This window comes from Pezoporus flaviventris, unplaced genomic scaffold (genome assembly GCF_033815535.1).
Source record: "Pezoporus flaviventris isolate CSIRO_AGI_PZ_B2104156 unplaced genomic scaffold, CSIRO_AGI_Pfla_v1 ptg000001l, whole genome shotgun sequence".
Classification (NCBI taxonomy): domain Eukaryota; kingdom Metazoa; phylum Chordata; class Aves; order Psittaciformes; family Psittacidae; genus Pezoporus; species Pezoporus flaviventris.
The window spans coordinates 19661028-19688006 of NW_026892549.1; the positions used below are offsets into that span (position 1 = coordinate 19661028).

The 26979-nt window shown below is 38.4% G+C and overlaps 1 long non-coding RNA gene across 2 annotated transcripts in view; it reads right to left on the bottom strand.

Moving 5' to 3' along the window:
• The window catches only part of LOC133264762 (uncharacterized), a 233722-nt gene that overhangs the window by 70427 nt on the left and 136316 nt on the right, over positions 1 to 26979 (bottom strand). The window contains exon 3 of one of the 2 annotated variants that reach the window (XR_009741770.1): positions 4450 to 4527. The exons of the other annotated variant lie outside the window; for it this stretch is intronic. This is a non-coding gene — a long non-coding RNA (uncharacterized LOC133264762). Of the gene's footprint in view, positions 1 to 4449; positions 4528 to 26979 lie in introns of those variants that run through there. 2 annotated transcript variants of the gene reach the window in all.

Below are 26979 nucleotides of genomic sequence, written 5' to 3' on the forward strand. Positions count from 1 at the left end.
GCTAATTACATTTGGGATGTACAGTTGAAGTTGCATAATATTGTACTTGTCCTGTCTCTTATTTAGTACAAATTCAGTAATTTTTGCTGTGAAAATTCACGTAGAATCATAGAATGGTTAGGGTTAGAAAGGACCTTAAGATCATTTATTTCCAATCTCCCTACCATGGGCAGGGACATGTCACACTAGACCATGTTGCCCAAAGCCCTGTCCAACCTGGCCTTGAACACTGCCAGGGATGTAGCATTTTCCACTTCTTTGGGCAACCCATTCCAGTGCCTCACCACCCTTACAGTTAAGAACTTCCTTACATCTAACCTGAGCTTTCCCTGTTAAAGTTTAAACCCATTACCCCTTGTCCTATTGTTACAGTCCCTGATGAAGAGTCCCTCTCTGGTATCCTTGTAGGTATGTCCAGGTAGACAATGTCAACTGCTTTGCCCCTATCTATCAGTTCTGTAGCCCCATCATAGAAGGCCACCAGACTGGTCAGACAGGATTTTCCCTTAGTGAAGCCATGCTGGCTGTCATCAACCACCTTCTTGTTTTTCATTGCCCTAGCATGGTTTCCAGGAGAATCTGCTCCATGATCCTGCCAGGCACAGAGATGAGACTGACTGGTCTGTAGTTCCCCACATCTTTCATGTTCCCCTTCTTGAAAATGGGCGTTATATTTTCCTTTTTCCAGTCATTGGGAACTTCACCTGACTGCCATGATTTTTCAAATTTGATGGACAGTGGCTTCGCAACTTCATTTGCCAGCTCCTTCAGGTCCCGCAGATGGATTTCATCAGGTCCCATGGACTTGTGCATGCTCAGGTTCTTAAGATGATCTTGATCCTCTCCTACAGTAGGCCTAAGGTCTTCATTCTCACAGTCCCTGCATTTGTCTTCCAAGACTTGAACAGTGTGGCTAGAGCACTTGCCAGTGAAGACTGACATGTAAAAATAAATCTTGAAAAATAGCTTGCAAGTGTTTTAAGCATGAAAAATCTGTTTCTGTAAAAGCCTAACAATGGCATTTCTTCATGTCATGGCCGTATGTTACAAGAAAAATACAATTCACAGTTTAAGCAAGGTAACAGGCTAATATATGACTGAAAGGGTTTCTGGCTGTCAGGAGAAGACCTGACAACTAAAAAGCGAGAGAAAAATAAGGCATCATGAAAGAAGAATTAAAGCAGTGTTGTTTAATCTTTCCTTTCTAAAATGGCACAGCTATGTTGGAGTATTTAAACCTATTATAGGAACACAGACACCCACATGTTCCCCAATGCATCCAACATGCCACACTATCTTCAGGAGACTGCTGAATGAAGTTTGCCAAGAAAGAGAAAGCGCACCTTCATTTTCAAGGAGGATTTCCAGAAAAACAGATTCAAATAGATTAAAAAAGAAAAAGAGGAGGGGAAAAAAAAACCAAAAGAAGGCTCAAGAGTTTGTGAAATGTCCCTCCTGTATGCTGTGAGTATGAAATTGCTTAATTGGCTCTGCCAGCTTCAAAAGTTACTGCGGCCACAACAGTCCCTCACCTGGAGGTTTCTTCCCTAACCTAGCAAAAGGGATCAAATAAGAAAACCTCACCCATCTTCATGTGAAATACATCTCAACGTGTCAGATTTTAGTGATGTGGTAGACTTCCTACAGGTGTGGATAGAGACAATGGCTCTCTCTCTGGTAACCCCAGGTGGAAGACTAAAAATTGAACACCCTGTAGACGGATTGCCTGACAGTGGCTGAAGGGCAGTTCACAATAACAACGTATTTTACAACTTCTAAGCGTATTTTCCCTCTCTCCATTTTCAGCAGGTCAGAAAATAACTTGTGCCTGCAAATTATCAATCTGAGCTATGACCTGGCTAGCTTAACACTGCCAGTAAAAAATAAAATAATTAAAAGCTCTTACATTCATCAAACACACCAACCTCATCCAAAAAGGATTTTTGTGTGTACATTTTGTTTTAAAAACAAGTACTAAAGAAGGCAACGTCTCAGAGAGCTCTGCTTGGGACAGTTACTGACAGCATCAGAAGAGACCCAACATCCAACATGCAGTGTTTAGAAAAAAGGATTAATTGATCTTGTTATATCAACTTTGAAACTGCCTTCTCTAGCACCTAGAGAGAGCTTGCCCTTCAGGCAGGTTTTTACAGGCTCTCACAGCTTTACTTTGATTGCTATTGTAGCTGAAATATATAGCTTTACTACGAAGGGATTATCTGTTATCCTGCCCTTTGGGAGAACCTCATGCTGTGACAAAGACTTTTCTCTGCTTAATCTCTTAAATTTAACGAAACTAACAAAAGTACAGCACATCTAGCATTATTGGGTTTTTTTTTCCATAATGCCACTCAGACCCTTGAGGGCTATGTAATCACTGAATGGTTTTTAACATCATCACATCTGAATTTTAATTCTCTGATAAACTGAAGTTTAATGACATTTTTGGGTTCATAATCTGAATTGCCTAATGTCACCCTGCTCAATATGTCCTTTTTCTACTGTATTTCAGGGGAAAGAACAAAGTCAGAAGGGACTAGATCACAGCCCTGGAAATAAAAACAAACAAAATCAACATCATACACTTCAGGATCAACTGATTTTGGTATCCTCTGTCAAGTCTTACCCACAAGGATTACCCCTTGGTATCAACAGAACCATTTAATCCCTTGTTGTTATTTGGTATATTCCCTCCTGGCTCAGACAAATCTTCACCAGCAGCTACTTTTTCACGAGAGACTTAATAACCTGCTAGTGAAAGGACATTAGTCTGTTTGAACAGAGATCATACAAACCAGAGTTCTTTAAAGAACAAAAGCAGGAACAAAAACCAGAGGGTTTATGCTGGGCTACATGGCCCATCCTCAAAACTAGTGACACTTTCAAAGCCCAAGGGCACAAAGAAGAAGGCAGGATATTGCTTGTCCAGAGTGTTACACGCAGCTTAGGACACTTAGTTTCACAGAGGTAACATGCCCAAAGAAAGCAGGAAGCACAAGTCCTGCACCCTCCAGTGGGATATGGATTTGTGGGAATTGTGCTTGCAGCCAAGAACCATCATATGATACAATCAAGAATTTCAATTTATTTTAAAGACAAGGAAAAACTGAATTTTATTAAAAATCTGTGTTTAGAAAAACTGATTTTTTTAAAAATAAGACAACCCAATAAACTTTCTCATTTAAAAACTGAATTTACTTTAAAGACAAAGACAACCTAAAGATCGTAATTTTGCATAAGTAATTAGGGTTATGTTAAATAAACCGCTAAAAGTAAAATCAAACAAAAGTCTTCTCCCATTTCAAGTCACTTGCTCTTGGATTCAAATATGCATACAAATACAGGAGGTTATACCCTGTTCATGTTTTCTGACCTGAAGAATATGCTGCAATGCAGATGAACTTCAGCGGACACCACCATTTCTTCCCTCCTACTAGCAGCACTTCCAGGGAAACACTTCCATGTGTTCATACATGGAAGGTGATTTCTTCATGCCCTCCCAGCATTGCCACCTCACAAGCAAACAGCATTATGCACTAAAAAGGATTATAAGGAGTTTCTCCTTAAAGGAAACATAATACTGTGTGCCAAGCCCTTCCTTCTGAACACATTGTTTCTACAAGCTCAAAGCAAAGTAGCCAATATAAAAGACTACTTGAATGTTAAAATAGGGAATTTCAAACATTAAAATAGAGAATATGTAATTACATTATACAATGCAATGTCTGTAAGAATATCTTCACTGGGAAGAGCCTCACTAGGTTATGTATTTCTGTTGACCAAAAAATACAGGGTCACTTGGTGTAACTCTACAGTCACAAAAGAAAAAAACAACCTCACAACAGTCCCATCTAGCCATATAATCCATAAATCTAGTCATCTTAAAGGAAAAAACACAGCAATTCTTACACACACACAGCTCTACACTGAAGGCAGAATTCACACCAGCAAAAATTACCAGGCAGCAAAGCAGGAATAACAGCAAAGATCATCTGTATGCTCAGTGCTTGTTTTGTTACTGCACAAAATCACCTCCATATATATATCCAAGTCAGGAATGCTGGAAATAGATGATCTTAAGGTTCTTTCCAACCCTAACCATTCTATGATTCTATTATTCACCTTCCAATTTTCTTTTGCTTTCATTTTCAGTGGTTAAAAAGACCAAAGATCTTGCCAATAGCCCTTCTAACTCAGCACATTCTTCAATGAAACGTAAACCACTAACAGTACTGCTGAAGGGTGAAAGATCATCTTGCCATGTCTGCAGATTTTTAAAATCAGAGACAGCTCAACAGCAGAGAGATGGAAAGGCTGTCGTGCTGGAGGATGCAGAGCTTATGTATTCTTTACTAAGCAGCTGAGGATCCTGTTTAATCACAGTCCAGTTCAGGTCTCAGTCCCTGATCATCACAGAGGTCTCCTTTGGCACAGTGTCTGCTTTCCTTGCCTCTGATGAGGCCAGGAGAAGAATACTGAACATCCACATAAGTAGAAAGGACTTAGATCTACTCATAGTATTCCGGTCTGTGAAGAAGAGGGAAACTGGGGAAATTATCCATTAACTTTACAAAAAATAATTCTTATTTTTTAAAGATAGTTACTATGCTTTTTCTGCTTCTTTACAAAGCTAGTTGTACAAAGAAAATGTTTTTGTTTCAAGGGATTTTTGTATTACTATTTCAGTTGCAATGTTTGTGTGCCAAGCAGAGAAGCAATATAATGTAAACCGCTAGGCAAAACATATCTGTCTGGTGGCTACCCATCCCTACACCAAAGAAACGGATGAACCCAGCCAGATCATAGGGCTACTGTGCCACTTCATAAATGATTTTCTTGAGGACTCCTAATGCTTGTATCAATGCCACGAATGTTATCTTTTTGTTATTGTTTTTTTTTTAAATTACTTTCTTCCAATTGTTACCATTTTGGTGGGTATGTAATCTGAGTGTTAAATCCTTTTATCTTCCCTGTTAGCAGAATGGTAAAAATTAAGGTTTTTGTTCTGCTACCAGATAACCAGGAGAAGAAACTTTTCCATTCATTCTGATGCCAGCAATATGCTTAAAATACAAGTACATTTGTAGAGGTCAGTCTTGCAGTTCATCAATAAGAAGAGAAACCTGCCTCCATCTATTACAAATGACAAAGAAGGTCTACAAGAAAGTCATTAGATTTCCTCTTCTTTCTTTTTGCTCCTTCGTTACAGTATTTCATTCCAGAAAAACAACCACCTTCATTGTTAATATGCATATTATTTTCTAAATAAAATTCTATTTATTTTATAATTGAATAATAGAAGCAGGAAGATATCTAGGAAAGGAAATGACAAGTGGATAAAAAGATGAACAAGAGGAATTCTAATAAGAAACCTCTATGAGAAAATTTGATTTTTTTAAACAATTCAAGAGTGAATATAAATTTGAAGCATAATAAAAACTAAATGCTTGTTTGAGCAAGAAGGAAAACCAATCAAAGAAAGCAATCATGTAGAAAACCATCCCTTCCAATGGTAATTATACCTCTACTCCAAACAGGCAGACAATGTTTGAGACTTGGTGCAAGCTACATTTTTGTCTCCATGTTATCATCTGCACTCATTCAAAAACACAACCACTGCTCCAGTTGAATCCTTGAATTACTCATGCCTCCATCCTGGCAATGTAGCTGAAGGTGGAAAAAGGTATCATTTCTGAAAAATTATACTGAAGAAAGTATGAATATAGGTGACAAATTCAGGCAGACTTGGTTCAAGGAATTAATATGATAGCTCATTTTTCATTTCTTAGCTAGTTTGCCTGTATCTGGATTCAGAACATGTTTATAACAAATGATGGAATTTATTTTTTTTTTTTAATGCAGAAATTAGATGTTAAGCAAGGCATATTTTTATACTAATTCCATCCCTTCCATGCATTCCTTTTTAACTGATCTCATTTGTGTGCAGTACAACTTTTCTATTTTGAGAAGTGTAATTTCTTCTTATGCCGCATTAGGGGAAACTGTTTCATGATCCAATTGTGCTAACTTATTTTCTTACTATGAATTCTTTATTGATGCTTACACTACTTAAAAGTTAAATAATATATATCATATATAGTACATTATTATCTATATGTAATACGCAATATTCTTCACATTTATCATAGAAAATAGATCATCTGATACCATCCCTATCTAAATTAAAAAAAAATGGACTATGATTCTTGCATAGAACTTTCTTCTATTCTCATACCTAACAAAATATATAATGAAATCAAATGAAGATAAAAATATTTCATTAGCTGTAGCAGTCTTCCCAGAAAAAGTAACTAGATCTGGTAATATAAATATTAACTTTTCCATTGTTAAATCACTCATTAAACTTGTGAACAGTCTTTCAGAACTCATTATCCTTTGCAGGATAAGAAGCAGTAGAATAAGATAACATCAAAATACACATCTTTTGCCAGCTACACATACATACATACTTGCCTGCCTTAGCCATAACTAACAAATGAAGAACCCCTTAATTTCCAGAACCTCTAGCTCAACTACACTTAAGACTTTCAAAGATGAAGAATTCAGCGTAGCTGGCGCTAACATGTTTTATTACTTTGTTTTTGGTTTGGTTTGAATTGGTTTTTTTCCCCCTTATTACATCATTGAACAATGAAATATGACAACCGCTCTTCAGCAGGCTGAGGGGCTATAATTCAAGGACATTGACTATAAGGTAAAAAATGTGGCTTTGACTGATGTAACAATAAGCAGAATAGTCAAAAAGAAGGCCATTTTTTTTCTGTGAAATCTCTCTTTAATCAAATCACAGAGTGATAACCCTTTGCTACTAGCAAGGAATAATTATTTTGAAGCTACTGATGTTTTGTAACAGCATTAATTTCCATGGACATTTGAGTATTTCATAGATATTTTAATTTTAAATAATCAAAATTAAAGTCTGGATGATTCTGATGTTTTCATTCTACAGACCACAGCTAAGCATACTTGTTCATTTCAATAAGGGGCATTTTTTTCCATCTTCTTGATCATTTAGAAATACTTGCCAGGATTTCAGTTCCAACCATAGGTCCCTGCAACCTCTCAGTATGTAGCATATGGATGCCTTACACAAGCCCTTTGCCACTGTTGCTCCACCACATCTTTTCCCATAAAGCTTCCAAAATATCCAACTCCCCCTCTGTGCCACAGTATGAGTACTTGTGACATACTTTCCAAGTGAATCAGGCCTGGCCCTAGTACAAGAACTTGGGGAACTTCATTGCTTCCCTCCCTTAAATGCCAAAACTGCTCATGTTTCCTTATTACACACTTCCTATGTATGACTGACCTTTCTGAAGTGCCTCAGTGTGCTCAATCAACATACTTGATGCACAAACACTCAGGATGAGAATCCTATGAAAATACTTCATATGGTGTAAGAACAGATTTAATTAATACACCTAAACAACAGCTTAAGTTATACTCTACAGCAAAGATGCACAATCAACAAAACAAAGAATTGTTAAACTAATACAGGCTGATATTTCTGGTACCTTATCTGCAGCAAAGAATACTCTACCCTACTTGACCAATTCACCATCATCAAGGAAATCTAAAGCTTTAAATTGGCATGTTCATATTGAGTACATAAGACCTTTTAGGATAAGAGTATATGTTATTCCTGTTTCCAACTGAAACCAAAAATCTAGATTCACATTTACTAAGTCAAAACGGTATCAATGTAAAAAAAAATAAATTCCCTGCACATCTCAACTATAATAAAATAACATTATATGATTTTTTTTTATTAAGTCATCATGTAGTGAAATTGGAAACCAAGCATACACTGCCTATTTGTTTTGTTATGACTATTATAGACAGGAAGTAATTCAAGCTGTTGCTCCTCACTAATTCAGAAGGAAAAATACTCATTTTATTTTTCATTGGGCAAATGTCACACAAAAGTAATTTTGTGAAATGCCTATAACTGATATTGAAGAAAGACACACAGTGGCTTTCGAAGCCCTGCAAACCACCTGAGCTGTGACCAGCTGAACAAATTTCACCATAAATTTATTTCAGAATTCTCAGAAGACAATTATTTGATCCCTGTTTCATGCATTTGCAGTCTGCCAGAGCTGAAAATTTGAACTCAATTAATAGTTTTAATTAAACCATGAAAAATGCAAACACATTGTGTGCTGATACACTAAGCTCGAAACAGAGATGGATTCATACATAAAATGCTGCAAGGTATGATTGCATACTGTGATTATTAAAGCTTACAAATCAGTTACAACTATAAAACCGTCACTGAGAATAATTACAAGCCTAAAACAAACAAGTTATTTCATTCTCATATCATGAAAGCTCTTCTATTAAACTGCTTCTTATCAAGACAACCTTATCTAAAAGAGGCTGCATTAAGAAAATCACTCAAATCTAAAAATACAGACTTTTTTTCTAACACAAACCTAAAAAGACTAAAATAATCTTGGATAAAACTGCATGCATTTTTTCTCAGTGTAACAGGAATATTATGTAGACAACATGCAATTATGAAAAAACTTCAGAACAACAATGAAAAAATCCAAACAAGTGATACTACCAATGTCATCACAAGGCCAAATGCTGCAGGAACAAATCCAAGCTGTGCACAGGAAATAGTACAGCTATCACAAAAGAAAAATGAGTAACCTTTGTCACTGAAAAATGTGATTTCAAGTGTCTTTCCTAGGCAAAAATGGATGTTATTAAACTGTTCCTTCTCTCTGCATCTGTATTGCTTTTATCATGGACACATACAAGTATCAAACCTTAACATGCTTACATGTATTTTCCTCAGTGGACAGAAAATGTTTGTCATATGTTCAACTAACCTTCACATTAGCTATTCTGTTCCACTCCTTTGAGGACTGATGAAAGCAAAGTAAATTCCTTTTTTTTCTGTTCTCACAACTGGTTTCAGCTGGGTTTGGGTTAGTTTCCTTTCTAGTAGCTGTTAGTACTGTGTTTTTTTCAACTGAGTATAAGAATAATGTTGATAACACACCTGTGTTTCAGTTGTTGCTAACTATTCAGTTTCCCTTGCTCTGCCAAATAAACACAGCACTGAACCAGGTATTAGGAATAAACTTAACTCTATCCCAGCTGAAACCAGGACATCTCACCCTTACAAGCTTCCTACATGACACAAACACACCAACTCATGGCAGAATAAAATGAACCACTTACACAGAAGAACAATAATCTTAGCTCATTAAGGTAAAGTGGACTATCCTATATTACATGAGCACACTGCACCTATATTTTCCCACATAACACTTCCATTTTTCAGCAAGGTACTCTAAAAATGCAAATACTGTCCAATGTATGAAGGACAGCAGCAGCAACAGTGCCACCACAGTCACCCCTTGCCACCTCTGTTTTCCAGTGTTTGCCCATCCGTTGCTAACCCAGCTTCTGTGTCCCTTTGAAGTGGGGACAACCAAAGCACTATTTCAGCAGCCCAAAAGCAACTCTGTTCCTCCATGCACATACACCCAAGGGTTCCTGTGTTATCTTGGTTCTCCAAATTCCCCCATTTCCTTCCAAACCTCCTTCGTTACTGTAATTTCTTCAATATTTTCACAAAGCTACTTTGGAACCTAACAAAAACTGTATGTAACTCAGCTCTCATAACACACACCTTCTTACCTTTGCATAAGGCCTAGCAGAATTTAAATTATTTGTTTATACAGCACTGAATATTTTCCGTATTTCTTCAAATCATGAGCCAAATTGCAACACAGGTTCCACTAAATATCTGAATATTGCATTTGTTCATAAAGTGGAGGTGGAGAGCAAACCTCCTGAAACCCAAATCATATTTTAGCAGCAAGATAAAAACAAGCCCATATCAAATAACTGCATAAACAGCATGAGCCTTGAAACGGAAAAAAATGCCATGTAAACTATGCCAGCTTGCAAGGTCTGCTTTTTACAAAGGTGTAAGAGTCTGATAGTTAAATACTGTGACTTTCTGGAAAGAAGACCCCGAACAACCCCGAACTACCCTACATCAGTGTGACCCTTATAATTCAAGTCAGAGTCCAGTTTTAAAACAAACAACATTGTTATTGTAAACTTACAGATGCAATTTCATACCCTTCTTCCTCTGCACAATCACACAGCATTAGATTTAACATCACCAACTTGTACTAAATGCAGGGGCAGTCTGTGTGGGAGAGTATTAGCAAGACAGTTGGAAAGAAAAATATAAGTCACATTCAGGAAAATGTGACAGCTTTACATTTCTGATGTAAATGGCTACTCTCTCTTATGCTTTACGTGCGACTCTCTGGAGTAACAGCTGATACCTACTAACACTGTCCTCACTGCTGTTCTAAGGGAAGCCTTACATAAGTGCCACTGTCCTCCACGTTGGCTCCTATTCTCAGGCTCTGGTTGAGCCTTCTGTAGCTGAGCCACCAGCAAGCCTAGCCCTGGTGCTGCTGTGCTGGTGCAGAACAGAACTGTACTTTGAGGTTGAATAAGGGTGATCACAGTACGTATTTCCCAGGAAAACTTGTAACGGCACTTCTGCTTACCTTTTCTGTACCATTTATCATGCAAGAAAAGACATAATTTTTCAGTAGAAGTGCTGGTTTCTGCATATGCAAGAACACTTGCATTAGAAAGATGAAACATAAAAACTCTTCTCATCTGGGGAAATCTTCCTGTATTTGTTTTTAAGATGAAAGTGCTGTTATCTCAGCCTTATGACATGTATCAGTCTGTACTATCCAAAATACAGACTTAAAGACTCAATGGGTCAAAACACCCTATTTGCTTCTGAACGGAATTTATGAGTATGTTTTCCAAGCAACCTCTAGGAGGTAATCCTAGATTACACCAACTGATTATTAGCAGGATTTGCATAATATAACCTTTGGGTGTGCACCCTTATGGGACTCCAAATAATTTCTCCATGAACTTAACCCAGTTTGTGTGGGAAGAAGCCTCACCTATCTTACAGGGTTAACACTGTATTGTTAATAATAGTAATATTGTGATTTCTGCTTAAATGATTCCTATATGAAAAAGAAGCATATTTTAAATTTAAAAAAATAATAATTTGTCAATGGAAATTACCTATAATTGGCAAATACATTATGAAACCCAGAAACCTGTAAAGTGCTATTTTGCAGTGGTGCTCCACAGCTGCTATGCTTTGCACTTTACCTTTTAAAATATGTGAGAATAATATACCAACAAAGGTATCAATGACTGGCAAAAAGGACGTGAAAGAGTTCATAAGGATTCAGCTTAATACCAATATCGCTATCATTCATTTTGATGAATGATACTGGTGCACTAAGCATGTTTCATATGAGGAAACTAATCGGGTAAACAAGTCAATACCAGGATGACCGTGAACTACCAGCTGCTATGACACACAGAAAGGCAGACATAATCCTAGGATGTATCAAGAAAAGATATAAAGAGAAATTTTATCATTATACTGGGTATGCATACTCAAAACCACTGCAATTATATTGAAACAGGTACACAGGAGGCTTTTGCAAAAATGGGGAGAAGTGCATTTCTGTTATAACAGCATCACAAGTCTAACACTGGAAATGGCTTTTAGCTATGAATATTTCTGGACTAAATATCATAGAAGAGGAGGTGCTACTCATGCTCACCTTTTCTGCTTCTTTTGCACAATAACAAACAGCTGTAAAGCAGGAGTAATTCCACTGACTCTGGAAATGAGAAAGCTAACCACTTAGGACTGAAAGAGGGAAAGATTTCAGAAACTGGGAGCTAAAGGAGAAAGCAAACAAGTTTAGTATACACCACAATATCTTTATGAATGACAGACCAAAGCAGTCTCTCACCACCCTGACTGCACAATTTTTAGGCATCCTTTGAAACTGTTTTTCTCCCCCTCATGTCCTAGAGCAGAACAGCAGCTTTCCCTGCTGAACCTGCAAAGACAGTGCTATCTGCTCTGCTGCTTGGAAATAGACTAAGGTCAGACATTAATTGTATATTATCTCAACACCAACAATAGCAAATAAATCTTTATGCTCAGGACTGACCTCAATTTAATTCTCATCAGTAGCCCATGAATGAAAGTAAATAATAGCAGCATCTACCTAGTCCCAATATCCCTAGATTTCCTTTTGCACATACTTTTTTTACACCCAGCTGCATGCAAGTCTTTACCAATCTGAACCAAAACAATGTGTAAGAGCTGGGATAAAAATAAGAAGATAAAAAGGGAAGACACCAGGATCCGTAAATATAGTGGCTATCATAAGTATATAATATGCATAGTAGCTACTTCTTAAAGCCTTAAGAGAGAGATGTGTTTACAAGCATTTGTTTTCACATAGGTAGATTATAAAATGCAATTTGAATGTTTTCATATCTGCTTCAAAGATCTGTACAGAAGAAACTTCAAAAGACAGGAATACATCATTCTGAAAATGAAACTGCTATCCAAAATCACAATAATGTTGTTCATTCTCCCCTGCAGAAATTAATACATAACTCACAGTGGTTGACTTCTAGAGAGGAACACCATAAAATTTTTGATATCTTGCAGGGCAAATGTCTGCATGGGCAAGATAGCATGGAATTATGGTACACGTGAACCTTAAGCAACCTTCCCATTGATGATACTTGATTACCTGCCACACAGCTATGGCTGTCCCAACCATAAAAATGCACTGAACCACTGAACTTCAAGTGGACAGAGGTCAGTCAGGATCTTTACAAAAACATGAAGGGCAAGCCTCTTTAGGCAGCAAATGTTTTACTGCCAGCAAAAACATTAAATATATTTAACCATTACAACATAATAGCTATGAAGCAATAGATTTCCAATCAGTTTATACATTTGATCGTTCCTCCTTCAATGATTTCTGATTTGGACAGCTGCTATTATTAGGTGTTATTTCAGGGAGGACAAATGCATATGCATAAAAATCTTAATATTAAAACCAGTATTTCACAGCTGACTCCTAATAGAGTCAGGAGGTAATTACTTTCAGAAGATGATGTCTTAGATAATATTTGTTCATTCATTTTCAGCCCTACTGCTTTATAGCAGCGCTGCAAGTCTTTCAAAATGCAAGACATCTCAACCTGAAACTGCAGTGCCAGGAAGCTGCACTAGTGGCACGGCTGATTCTCTTAACCTCTCAGGGTTCTCAGCCTTGCGCTGGCTGAGGATTTGAGGGTGATCGGAAGAGCTGCTCACTACACTTCAAGCTCTCTACATCACACAGTTCTGTTTACACAGTCCCATAGGTGCTCAGGGATCTCTGCTGCATTGCAAGCTGCTGTATGATGAAAGAAGAGGAATTGCAGCAGTTATGACCTACTTCATCATTTCAACCAAGTTAAGGAGAGATCACGTGACATTTAAAAATAAGAGCCCCCTCAAAAAATCATATTGTGATCGATATACTGAAAGGGAAACAAAATCTGGAGGTCAAAAAGCACAAAAATGAAACACTAAAGTAAAACATCCTTACTTTTATAATGCTATCTGTTGAGTGGCCTTAAAATCTCACAAAATCTAAGAATAATTCCATAATGTAATGAAAGACTAAGGATGGGTGCATATAGTCTTTACAACTTCATCTTTCTTCTTTTTGTTCACACTCATAGGTATTCACAATCAGCTTTACAAAAGTTTTTAGACAACCAAAGACTGGAAAAAAAGGTTCCACTTTCTATTTTATATGTTTTCAACTAAGATATTGAAAATATAGGTAGTTAGAACTAAAAGCATGTGGATTATTTCCATTAAAAAACATGTTAGTGAGTTCATACAAGATGTTTTCACTGTATCAAGAAGTACGAAAGAATACTATTTACACTATTAAAAGCTTACACTATGATTTTTACATGTGTATTTATATATTCGTCATACAAACCAGGATTACAAGAATGTAAAAAATCACATTTTTTTCTCATGGAATTTAATTTCCAGCAAATTAAACTATGGAATTACCAATAACCTATATAATGGGTAAACTTGATGTGAAATAATTCAAGGTTTTTACAACCTTCTGGAATGATTACGTTAAACATATAGTTGTATAAATGACTGAATTTCTTCAAGCATATCTTCACAACCATTACTTCACCTTTCTGGCCTTAAAGTCTTCTGCTAGTGGCCTTGGTCACATAGAAAAGCTGGCTTCAATTCTGGCAACTGAAAGCCTCACATTTCCTGCAGAGGGATACTGCTGACTGCAGGAAGCTATAATGATTTCTCTATTAAGGAACTCAGGAAAAATAAACTTGCAGTGGGCAGAAGGCAGGGTAACTGCAACTCAATGCAATGCTGTCATGTTTTTCTTTTGGTGTCAGGCTGCAAGAAAAAGCCATTGCACACCAGCATTACATCCTAAAATGCTTCCTCTGCCATCTCTTTCCCTGCAGCAGCGCATCCATTTATCTTAGAACTGGAAGAGTAGAGATTTCATCCCTGTCCTTGCTGTGGCATTACATCTTCTCCTGTGACCTCAGCAGAGAACTGAAGGAAGTTCTGAACTGAGGAGTAACTTAGATAATTAACTTTTATGTTTCTTCTCAGTTCATGAAGCTTAATCTGTATCTTAGGGTTTCTTGTGGTGTTACTTTTTCTCCTCCAGCAGGGGAAACTTGAAATTTCCACATCACCCCACCATTAAAAAAAAAAACAACAAATAAATAAACAAACAACAAAAACCCCAAAACAGGATTAGCATTTCTCCATCTGGAATCAGAGACAGCTGCTAAAAAAAAAAAAAAGAAAAAGAAAAGATTTGACCTCCTTTGGGTTTCAACTAATAGTCTGAATAACTTCTGAGGTTATGATGCAGTATATGTGATGAGTGGAATTAGCCACATAGCAAAATGACTGCTTTCTGGGTATATTCAAATTTTCTCACAGTTGGAATAAGGCAGTTAGATGGTAAACACAGTAAACTACTACAATCAACTGCCTCTCTAACACACATTGCCTTGCATACCAACTCAACAGAAATGTTGAGGGACCATTGTCACTTCTCTGCTGCAATAGTGATTCACTTCCCAGTGGCTGATGAAAGCAGCCTTTTCACATTCACCAATATGGATTCTGCCCACTCAGAGGAATGCAAGAATGATGGGGACAGTTATCTTTACTGTGGGGTTCAAAAGTCAGCAATAAATTGCTTTCATTTTTAAACTGATTAAGCTTTTTAGAAATGCACATAAGTTTGGAACTGTTTTTCCCAAAGAAGGATTTGCTAGTAATCTAGCTACCAGCATCTAGAAAGAGCCTGAAATTTTAACATGTTCTTTGGGTAAAAAAGAAATCACCATCCCTGCTCCCCTGCTCCCTCAAGCTCATTTTCCATTTTGAAGCACAGTAAACTTGGCTCTCCACAGTAAGCCCATCTACTCACAAGGGGATTTCTGGTGATGTACTGATGGGTGACAAAGCTGCTGATTTACTAAGACTAATGAATTAATACTGCCTCCCCAACCATGATATTTCCTAACCTATTTCAGCCCATTAAGTCCCATTTATTTTTTTACTGCACTTTTGCAGTAAGAATCTTTCCCTCTTGTTCCATGTTACAGGCACTAGATCATCCATAACCTGTGTTTTCAGACACCAGTGGCAGCGCTTAGCTTCCAGGCAGCTACTCTAGGAAGTTTCCAAGGGCAGGTACCTACCAGTTTTTCCAGTTACTCTAAAATTACAGGCCATCATAATGAGATTGAGTCATGAGATAGATACCATTCAGGGGCCTTACGGGTTTGCCCATGATAAGAAGTTTTCAAAAGCAGGTAGCTTTTGCATTTTGGATTCCTCATTGCACAGATGGATAAGCAAACCACAACCATCAAGCACTTCCAGGACAGCACTTCCAGGAGAAGGCACATGGAGCTGTCCTGGCTTCAGTAGCAGCAGTCATTTTTTTCACCTTCTTAGGAGCTGGTGCAGTGCTGTGGTTTGACTTTCGGCCTGGGAACAGCACTGATAACACCAATGGTTTTAGTTGCTGCTCAAATGTTTAGTCTGACCAAGGACCTTCTGAGTCTCATGCTCTGCCAGGGAGGAGGGGAAGCCAGGAGGAAGCAGAAACAGGACACCTGACCCAGGCTAGCCAAAGAGGTATTCCATACCACAGCATGTCATGCCCAGGATGTAACTGAGAGTTACCCGGAAGGGCTGGTTCACTGCTTGGTCGGGCTGGCTACTATCGGTCGGTGGGTGGTATTGTATTCTCTTCCCTTGTTATTCCCCTTATCATTATTATTACTGGTGGTAGCAGCAGTGATTTGTGTTATACCTTAGTTACTGGGCTGTTCTTATCTCAACCTGTGGGGGTTGCATTCTTTCGATTCTCCTCCCCATCCCTCCGGGAGTGGGGGAAAGAAAAGGGGGAGGGGGGGTGAGAGAGCAACTGCGTGATTTACGGCTGAGCTTAAACCACAACAGGAGCTTTGACCAGCAAAGCATCCAGTCTGATGAACAATCTGCCTTTAGTGCTGAATGCTAAACACAGTTTAGAGAGACATGAAGCGGCACTACCAGTGCGTGACTTCATACACACTCTACATTACAGCAGTAGTAAAATATTAATAAATGCATCTTTTGGAATCACACTTTAAAACGTTATTATATACTAACCTAGAACTATAGCTGTGAAAAATAACCAAATAAAATAGTATTCTTAATATTCTTCTTTCCTAGTTTTAGAACTGAACTCCCATTCAACCTTCAGCTTAGCAATTACTGAACAATATTAAAGCCAAATAAAGGTTTTCATAGCATCTGAAATTGTTTGCATCGACACTATTCAGTCAGTAACAGTTGTTGTTCCTCATCTAATCTTCTTTTAGTATAGGGAAATCAACACCACCAAATAGATTAAATTTGTCTTTAACCTACTAATCCTGGTCTTATTAATAGTATTAATACTGCATATTAAGTGACTGACTGGGCCATACTGAAAGAAATGCAAATAGGTACTAGTGTTTCCAGCTGACCTACAGTGTTTCAAAGTCACTGTTTCAATATAATTGAACATGGAGACATAGCACCTATTTAAATATATCAGTGATTACTATGGCAGTAGGATTAATTCTATAAACCATCAATCTCTAATGATAGAACATATTTTTACTAAGTAATTCTGACAGAGTTATTACATTCTCTCTAAAATTAAGGAATATTTCAAGCTGTTATCATGACAATATACAAAACTGCATTCTGAGTCACAGGTGAATACCAGTAATCTGTGGATAGTCTGGTCATAATGAACACAACTCAACAGAAACTTTTAATGCCTCATGTTTTATGCTACTGAAAAAATATGGTATAGAACTTTTTATTGAATACTAGAATAAAAGTGGTAAAATACTAAGTAAAAGCACTTCTATAAAAAGATGATTTGATCCTGTATTTTAAGGTCTGCTTAGCTGGGAGTTGGCCTCCAGCTTTACATCTCTGAAGGGCCAGCTAGAGACTATGGTCAATCAGCTTACAAGGGAACACTGGGTTTCCTGTGGTATTGGTATAAAACAGAATCTCTAACTAGGGTCCACAAAAAAAGTGAATGCACAGTCCAAATCCTGACCATAACTTTTCATTTTGATAACCCTGCTCTGTAAGATCAGGATCGATACATGAGGTGACAAACAGGCACAAGGGAATTTGATGATACTGGTTCAGATATATTGCTGTATTGCACTAAAAGCAAAAAATTCTAGTAAATCCAAAGGAAATGGCAGAAGAGGAATAGATAGAAATAAAAGCAGCCTGACATTACACTCCTTGGTCATGGATGTGAAAGTGCCATGGACATGTTAACACGGTGCAGCCTTATCCTAAAGTCATATGTATATGTTTGTGTCGTGACAGCATGTTTTTCTTGCATTAGAGCAGGCTGACCAAACCTTCTAGAGCTGCTGCAACTACATGAATAGGTAAAGGGAATTAAGAAATACCCAGTGACAGAGTTTCATACCAGCGTAGCACAGTAACCTAGTTACTTCATATGCAAGTATGTCCTGAGAGAGCAAGTGACTGCCAGTGAAGACCATCAGCAGAAGCACCTCATTCCCCACCTGATCTGACAAACAACCCACAGAACATGCTGCAATAGAGCAATTTACCTTTTTGTAGTATTTGGTCATGACTTCTGACAGAGCCAGTTACAGTAATATCTCCCCATTACAGGGAAATATATGGAAGTGAGTCTAATTAGAGTGTACATGTATAAGGAGCTCTTACGTTCCAAGTTGGATTTTTAAGAAAACACTACCATACCAGATGCTATTTAAGCTGGTTTCACTACAACCCCTCCTCCTTAAGACTTCTGAGTTGCTGAGCCTCTTTATTTTCCTTCCGTTCTCTGGAAAAGGCTGAAAGTATCTTCTGTTCTGTGTATGTTGGTCCTTATTGAATATTCAGAGAATCACTGAAATTATTCAGTGAAGTTTGATGAGACCTGGAGATCATCACCACCTCTTAGACAGTGTAAAAACACCAGAAGACAATGTAATGCTTTTCGCCCATCTATTGCTACAGAGGTGCATACACAACCTTTTGCAAGCACAGAAGATAAAAATAGTGTTCATAATGTATTTCTGCATGTGTGTATATTTTAATAATAGTGCCTGTAAATAAGGCAATGTCTTTTAAGTTAATATTTCAGCAAGTGATGATCTCCATTCCAAATGATCATAATGTAGCACTGCCAAAGAGCTTTCTGAATTTGACTGTTCGGCTGTTGAATTCTGACATTTTCCATGTACCTGCTAGACTGCAACTACCCTGGCTGCTATATAATGTGCCTAAAATTATACTCTTCAGCAAAACTCATACCAAACAGTCTTATGTGTCATTACAATAGTCAGTACGTCATTCCTAGCTGTATATATGTTCACTGAGAGATTATGCATAAAATCAGTCACATCCCTCAGTAAAATTATTCTGGATAGCTGGAATAAGAACTAAGAAACCATATTTAACTTTTTGTAGTGTACATCAATCTACACCAAGCACAGACAGACTGATCCTCTACCATTGCTGAATTCTCACTACAGATAGTTTTGTTTGTGAGTCTCAGAGGATTTACGTATTTTCTTCAGCTTCATACGCTCCTGTCCTTCCAAAATTTTGCTTTTGCCAAGAACTAAATCTGGGGGGCCAAGGACACTTCATAGCACCCAAATGCACACTCTGCACCAACTGCATTAAATTCTCTTCCCAACCTAATTCCTGTCGGAAGGAAAATCAAGAGCATGTAGGGGTGTGCAGAAAGGCTCTCGAGGCTACACCAAGGACATGGGGTGTGGGGCACACCATGAAGTTTAGACAGTGTGTCCTAGCATCAACAAGTACTCCATGTCTAAAGAGAGACTCACTACTGTTTTATTCTGTGGGGATTGACGGCAATAAGATTTGCATGAAAAAGAGTTTGGGAATAAGCTCTGAGGCCTTGGTGCTTGACAAGCCCTGGGGAGATGAGCTGGGACCTTGAAGGAGAGGAAAGGTAAACAAGCAAGCCTTGGGAGGATAGGCCAGGATGTAGTTGTGGCGGGAATCTCAGTTGGAGGCCAGAGGATGTGGGGGTTGTGAGAGGGTCTGCAACATTGTGATTGGACTGTTTACCTGGAGAGTTTCACAGTGACCAATGAGACTGAGCAGTGTATGTATGAGCAGATTGGGAAAGTACCAGACAAGGGGATAAAAAGGGCTTGGTGGTAATAAACGAGGATTTGAGTCTCTGCATCAACTTGAGTCCATGTTGTGAAATGCCACATTATTCTTGCTCAGTAACTGCAATATAAATTAACTTGGTCATATGCTCCTTCTTGCCAGCAACAATACCCTTCCCAAAGAGACAGAATTCTCACTTAAGACTTTCCAAATGCTTCTTTCTACACACTTTTCTGGAGTGCTCTAGCAGTAACATGGTCCATGGTCATCTAAACTTCATCCATCCTTTCTATTCCTATGTCTCAACCTGAACTGCACTTTTTTATGCTGTCAGCCTGAGCCCCACACACTGTATTGAAAAAGCAGCCATCAATATCTCCAAAGTACAGCAGATACACAAACCCAGAGTCGATAAGCGAAGGCAGTGGGTCAGAAACTCTTGCTTGGATTGAATGACAAATGCCAAAAGCTACCAGGATTTTAACTCTCAGGCTCGGAGCACAGATCAAGTACTCCAGCACTGTCCCACTAGGAGCTGAGAAGGGCATGAAGAAAAAGACCAGGAACAGACTGAGCTTCTCTTGCAGCAACAGTGGTTTCTGCCACAAGTCATTCATCTTACCCTTTTGTCAGCCGAGCACTTCGAGGAGTGTTGCCATGCTCCATTAAGCCAGAGAGAATCAGCCTGGAATTGACCCACTAATGCAAAGAAATCATATTACTCTAAAAAGTACAATTTGTTACAGTATTGTGAGCAGGCTGGCAAATTACCCAGTACAACAAGAATTATACCCCAGCTAATCAACTATGCCCACTTGTCGAATGGGCTTCATCTATGCTGTGCAACAGCACAGGAAAATAAAATGGTGCCATAAGATACCAGCATCTCTCAGTACATTTGTAGACATAGCAGCTTGAGGTCCTTAAAACAGTTTAAGTAGTGCATACTGACAGTCAACACATAATTTGCAGGGGTGTGCATGAATGTGTGAAACTGAACTTTAGGACTCTCAAGCAGAAGCCTTTTACTTGCTATCTGTATGAGTAAAGGCTGGTAAATTTCGATAACACTAGGATTAAACAGAACTGAGCTGCTCTGAATCCTTTCATTAATAAAGATAGGTGAGCTGGAACCACAAAATAGGAAGCTGACCATGTGTGCTTTGCAGATAGCCTGTTTAGGCTGAGAAAACTAGGGATTTGGGGCCTGGAAGGAAGGTGGCAATCATCCTGGCTGAAGGAAAGGTGCTGGCAATGCAGAAAGACCTAGAAATGGGAGAGATCCACACAGGCGGATGTCATGGAATGCCCAAGGCCTTGACCATCAATACTCAAGACTGGTAAGTGAACAACTGCAGAACATGAACAAACAGGGCTTCTTGCCCAACCTTTTCATCCAGCAGCGATCCACCTGATGGGGAGGGAAGTCAAGATCTAACAAATGTGATTCTGCACTGAAGGTGGTTCACAGGGGTGTGAGATAATCAAGTAAAAGCTCTAATCTCATTAGGTTCTTAAATAAACCCCAGTATCTAGATACCTTATGTCCAAATGCAGACTTGTTCCTCGTTGCCACTTCACACTTGGTACAGCATTATAAGCCTGACCAATACTCTAGATCCTAGAGAAGGAATAAGCTACCATCTGACAGCAAAGAGGAGCCACATGCTCAGACTGCTTCTTACTCCAGGACTGCTTGCAGCAGCACAGCTGCCACGAACATACAAAGGAGTAGGTGTCACCCCTGAATCTTTAAACTGCAATGAGGTCCTTCACCTTTTCCACCCTTGCAGACCAGCTTTTCTACCTTTGTAGTCTCCTCCTTCTCTCCTGACACTTTTCAACTGGTACAGCTCACCTGGGCAAAGAATTGAATGTGACCTATGTTTCTCCCTACCAATCTGCAGCTTCAACTTTGGGGAAAGAATATGTCTAGAAACTGCTCACTCCTGTGCTCACTTGTAATCCTGCTCCCAAATTGCTTCTCCCTCTTTCAGTGCCATTGTTATTAATGCCAGTGGAATCAGAAAGAGCATAAAAGCACCGAAACAAGTGGGAAGAACAAGTAGCACTGGAGACAAGAAGACTGAACCTACCACTAAATGCAACAAATTAGGATAAGCTTCTTAAAAAATTGAAGGCACATGGAAGACCAACTATTATTATTTGTCATTGGTTCAGCACCATAGAAACCTAAACATCATTATTTATAAACAAATATTTTGCTTAGCAAAGCTGTATATAATGAAGTAAATTATAATAACCTCCCAAACTGCAATTTCAACTTTTGTCTCAGAGTATATTGTAATAAGAACTTAATACCCTGTCGGGATAACACTTATGTAGCTTTTAAAGAACCTTTATAACAGCCTATGGAAACACAGGAATTTAACTCAAAGTTAGCTTTTATAACATTTACCAAGACCTGTCAGAATCAGCAACTCTTCCAAGTGAAAGCCATAGTAATAATCACATTTAGCAACAAAAAAATAACCCAAACCCAAACCTACCCACCCCAAAAAAGTCTTCAACTTGAAGACAGCAAAATGTAAGCTCAAGTGGCAGAAGCTCTCAATAAACAAACGTAAAACAGCGAGTAGCAGCCATTTCAGTGTTATTACTTATTTAGAGAATATTTATCTTCAGGAAACCACACTCGACAGACACATTTCCTATTCCACTCCAAACTGATCCTCGTTTCTTATCTCCTAGAGGTACTAAGATACAAAAATGTGAATGTAGAAATGGCTGATTTATAGAAGCATGAGCAGTTTTTAAAACCTACAAAGTTTAGTACTTGATATTAGTTTCAAAAATAGCTTCTCTGTATAAAAGTATTAGCAGAAAAGATAGAACATTTATAAAAACTGTAAAATATAAATTTGTCTTTCATTATACCCATCTTAAATTTGTCTGCTTTATCTATGCTTTGTGCTTTTCCTCAACCCATTGGCAGGTTTTAGTGTCCTTACTCATGTTTTCAAGAAGACTGACGAAGTTAACACTTTGTTTGCTGTTTTTTTTTCTAGGGGGCAGGGAGGAAGACAGAATTCAATTCATCGGGTCTGTGTGGTCTGCAATATTCCAGCACAAGACTGAGACAAAGCCAGTTGCTGCAAAACGAACATAAAATTTGACTGGGTTTGTGAAATACTTCTATGTTCTGTGCATGGAAACAAAACATGCAGCAGTCAAAAAGATGCTCTTATACATTACAATGCTGTAAAGTGCTATTCAGTGGCAGCTTCAGGAACACAGTTTGAGACTTGATCCCATTTTACCTGGGCTGCTAAAGTTGGAATATCTTACATTCTGACTAAGAACAAAGTAAAAAATCAGAGAATCAGTGTCCCGGGTTCAGCAGTAGCAGTCATTTTTCACCTTCTTAGTAGCTGGTGCAGTGCTGTGGTTTGACTTTCGGCCTGGGAACAGTACTGATAACACCGATGTTTTTAGTTACTGCTCAAATGTTTTACCCTGACCAAGGACTATGTGAGCCTCATGCTCTGCCAGGGAGGAGGAAAGGCCACGAGGAAGCAGAGACAGGACACCTGACCCAAACTAGCCAAAGAGGTATTCCATACCACAGCACATCATGCCCGGGATGTAAACTGAGAGTTACCCAGAAGGGCAAGGACACTGCGGGGTTGGAGGAGGTATCAGTCGGTGCTTGGTCAGGCTGGGGGGGACGAGTTATCGGTCGGCTGGTGCTGAGGTGCTGTATTCTCTTCCCTTGTTATTTCCTTTATCATTATTATCATTGGTGGTAGCAGTAGTGATCTGTGTTATACCTTAGTTACTAAACTGTTCTTATCTCAACCCATGGGAGTTGCATTATTTTCGATTCTCCTTTCCGTCCCTCCGGGACTAGGGGGAAGAAAAGAAGAGGGGGGAGTGAGTGAACAAGCTGCCTCACTGGTTTTAAACTATGACAATTAGAAAGAAGAAAAAGTATTGGTGTCCAACCTTACACATACCAGAAAAGACAACTTTCTCTTAAATAGACTGTGCTAATGCACTGTATTTAACATAAGGCTGTGTAAACATAACACTGTGTTAATAATATTGTGTTAACACAACAGGAAAGACAACTTTCTCTTAAAGTGACCATAGGGTGACAAAAAAAACATTACAGCTAGAAATACTTGCCTACTTTATTACTTCTGTAGGTTTTCTTATTCAAATCTATCCTTTCCTGAAAATATGCCACTTTGCTGACTCACTTTTGGGTGCTTCTTACCTGTTGCAATCTCACACTTGTTTTCATTCAAACTCCTCTAACTTCTTAAACTACACTGCACAAACAATGATGCATACTTTTAATTAAATAAATAGGTAATATTTTTGAGGTACAAAATGAACACAAGACTCACAAGTATTTTCTCTACTCAGAAGGCACAAGAAATTTCACTTTTCTACGTAAATGAAACAACAAAATCTTATTATTCATGTTTCCTGTACCAAACCTTATTCCAACTTTGATCAAAATCGATGTCTTTTGTATTATGCATGCAAAATAAAGGCAGAGTATGAGCCTGGGGTGATGACATCCATGTCCTGCACACCTTGTTTGTGGCAATTCAAAAATCTCTCTTGCAGATTCAACTCATTAAAGAGTTAATATTAAACCATTTGTTAGCCCAGTTTTATTCCACAGGGTAAACCCTTGGACCTCACTATCTTTTCTTATCTAAGGGGTCCTTGTGACCTCCATCACATGCAGACTGGGGCAATAGACTGCTGCTGTCAGGATGAGCGATATGCTCTCTCAGCAGGATTTCAACACCTGCTGAGAACAGGTCAGAAGAGAAACCCAGCCACAAGCTCACAGATAGTATCACCAGCTGCCATTTCAAGAAAGGTCAGAAGTATTTGCTACCCTTGAAGCCCATAGGAACAGCAAATGCAGCTCCTCAGCATCACAGAAGTCCAAAAGTTAGGAGACATCCTTTAATTGCACACAGCTATTTGCTGAGAAGTCTTTTAGCGGTACCCACTAAGAATTACATGTGGTAAACTCAAAAATTATCTTTTCCCCGAAGGAAAAAACTTAGTACTGGATCCAAACACTGAAGATATTCCACTCATAAAAAAGTTTGGAAACAAATGATTTCTGGAGCCTTCTGACATCATCTCCTTGCAATCTTTCACAGTGGTAAGGCCACCAAAGAGCAAATTAAGCAGGAACAAATTAAGTGAAGGCTAGGACTGCACCTGCAGTTAAATACTGAGGAAACATGAAAGGATTTAGAGCTGTGAGGACACTTACAAAAACAGTAAGAAATCTGATTTTTATACAGCCTGTAAAACTAATGAAACAGTTACGTTATAACTCTTAACTCACACTTCCAAACTGGTATGTATAGAAATAATGTATCCCTTTGCTTGAACACACCCAGAAGAAATTAACACTCAGATACATGGTTACTCCTGGAGACAGGAGCTGGCTTTGGCACTCAGGGCATGCAGTAACGTTACCATTTTTGCAGATGTTATTCTGGTGTCACACAATAAACAGCAACATCACCTCACACATGGGGATTGCAATGGGACTAACGTATATGCAAGCCTGTAGAAGATGCCGCAGCATCAGCCAGCTTTGGACATTACACATTCTCAAAAGAAGTGCAAGGTGAGCTGAGCTCAGTGGGTTCAGGGGTCTGCCAGCTCCCAAGTCCAGTTAAGGCCCAAGTACATGAAGTAACACAATCTGGCACGTGTAATTAGGAAGGAAGGCATAAAGGAAGAAACTTTGTTTTGCACTCGTGAAAAGAAACTGGTGATCATACTTCCTAGCAAATAACTCAAGACTCATACAAAGGTATGTGACACCCATCCTTAATACCACACCCACACATTAAAAATAGGTAAATAATTTGATCCCTTCAGAGAAGCAAACATTTCTTATTTATAAGAAAATGCCCTATATAACCTTGTAGCAACACCAGGTCATCTTTAATAATAATAAAGTAACATACGGCAATATTACCAGCATTGCACAACCAGATCAATCTTAAAGGTGAAAAGAGGAGAGATTAAAACCAGGGAATAATAACCTAAAAGCAATCCAAGTGGGACTCAATCATAGGGTTCTCAATCACAGGGTGCTAAATATCAGTGTTCAGATCTATCAGCTAAGGAAAACAGACTGAATCAAATGCTGTCACTTACAGCCTTAAAATACCTACACCAGAACTCACCAGCAAATTCCTCAAATGATTTCAGGTCCATCATTTTTACGCAGCCTTTTCAAAGCTTCCTTATAAATTTCTCCTTAAACACATCAACTATGTCAGCTTCAGAGAAAACTTGCTCCTCAAATAACTTCTGCTCTAAGGAAGTTACAAAGCCAATCACAACTAAATTAAATTCCTACAATTAAAAAAAAAAAAAATTAAAAAAAAAAAAAAAGAGATAAATCTCAGGGGCACGTAATCTGGAATTCAGGGACATGTTAGTTACAGAATTAATTACCACTGCCAGCTCCTTCTCCAAGAAACCAGATATACATATATACTTGTAATACATACACATGTAGTAGGTGTGATCTAGCCAAGGCCTATTCCTACTTTCTGCTATAACCTCTGAAGCCCCTTCAACAAATCTGCTATGAAATTCTCTGAAAATCCAGAGGTGAGTTTTGTTAGTGTTTCCATAAAAGTAGTCAATATATTAAAAGATCACTGTTGTGGTAAGATTCATTTAAAGAAGCTGGAAAATTAACTAAGCTACAAACTTGGGTAAGAAATTAATAAGCCTACAAGGTCTGGACTCTCATGAAAGGCAATATGACTTTTGTGTATGGCTGATAGATATTCCAAGAACCAACCAAAGTCCATACTCTACGACAAAGTTTATGTCCATATTTCTTACTTCTCACACCATGAAAACAGCCAGCCAAAGCTACTAGGCAAAATAAAACCATAATACATCAGCACATCACTAGCATTCCAAAAAGACTGAGCAAGAACAGGAATTATGTCAAACGGCTGAACACCCTGTCAAAGAGAGAAAGTATCAGAGAAACAAGATCCTGTAGACTGATTCAGTGCCTTGAATTTCTCTCCCAAGATGGATACGGTCAGAAAATACTAGAGAAAACCAGCAACAACATTAGACCCTCTGTTCCATGTTTCTCTTTGAAAATATACATATTCTTTGTATTTTCAGCTTTCACCAGAGAGAGAGAAATAAAAAAAAAAGGTTACTCTGGTCATGCTACTCCACAGCAAGGGCTGCTGCCAGACACAGTGGTCATTTCAGCAATCCAGGAACTTAAAAGCCCTACATCT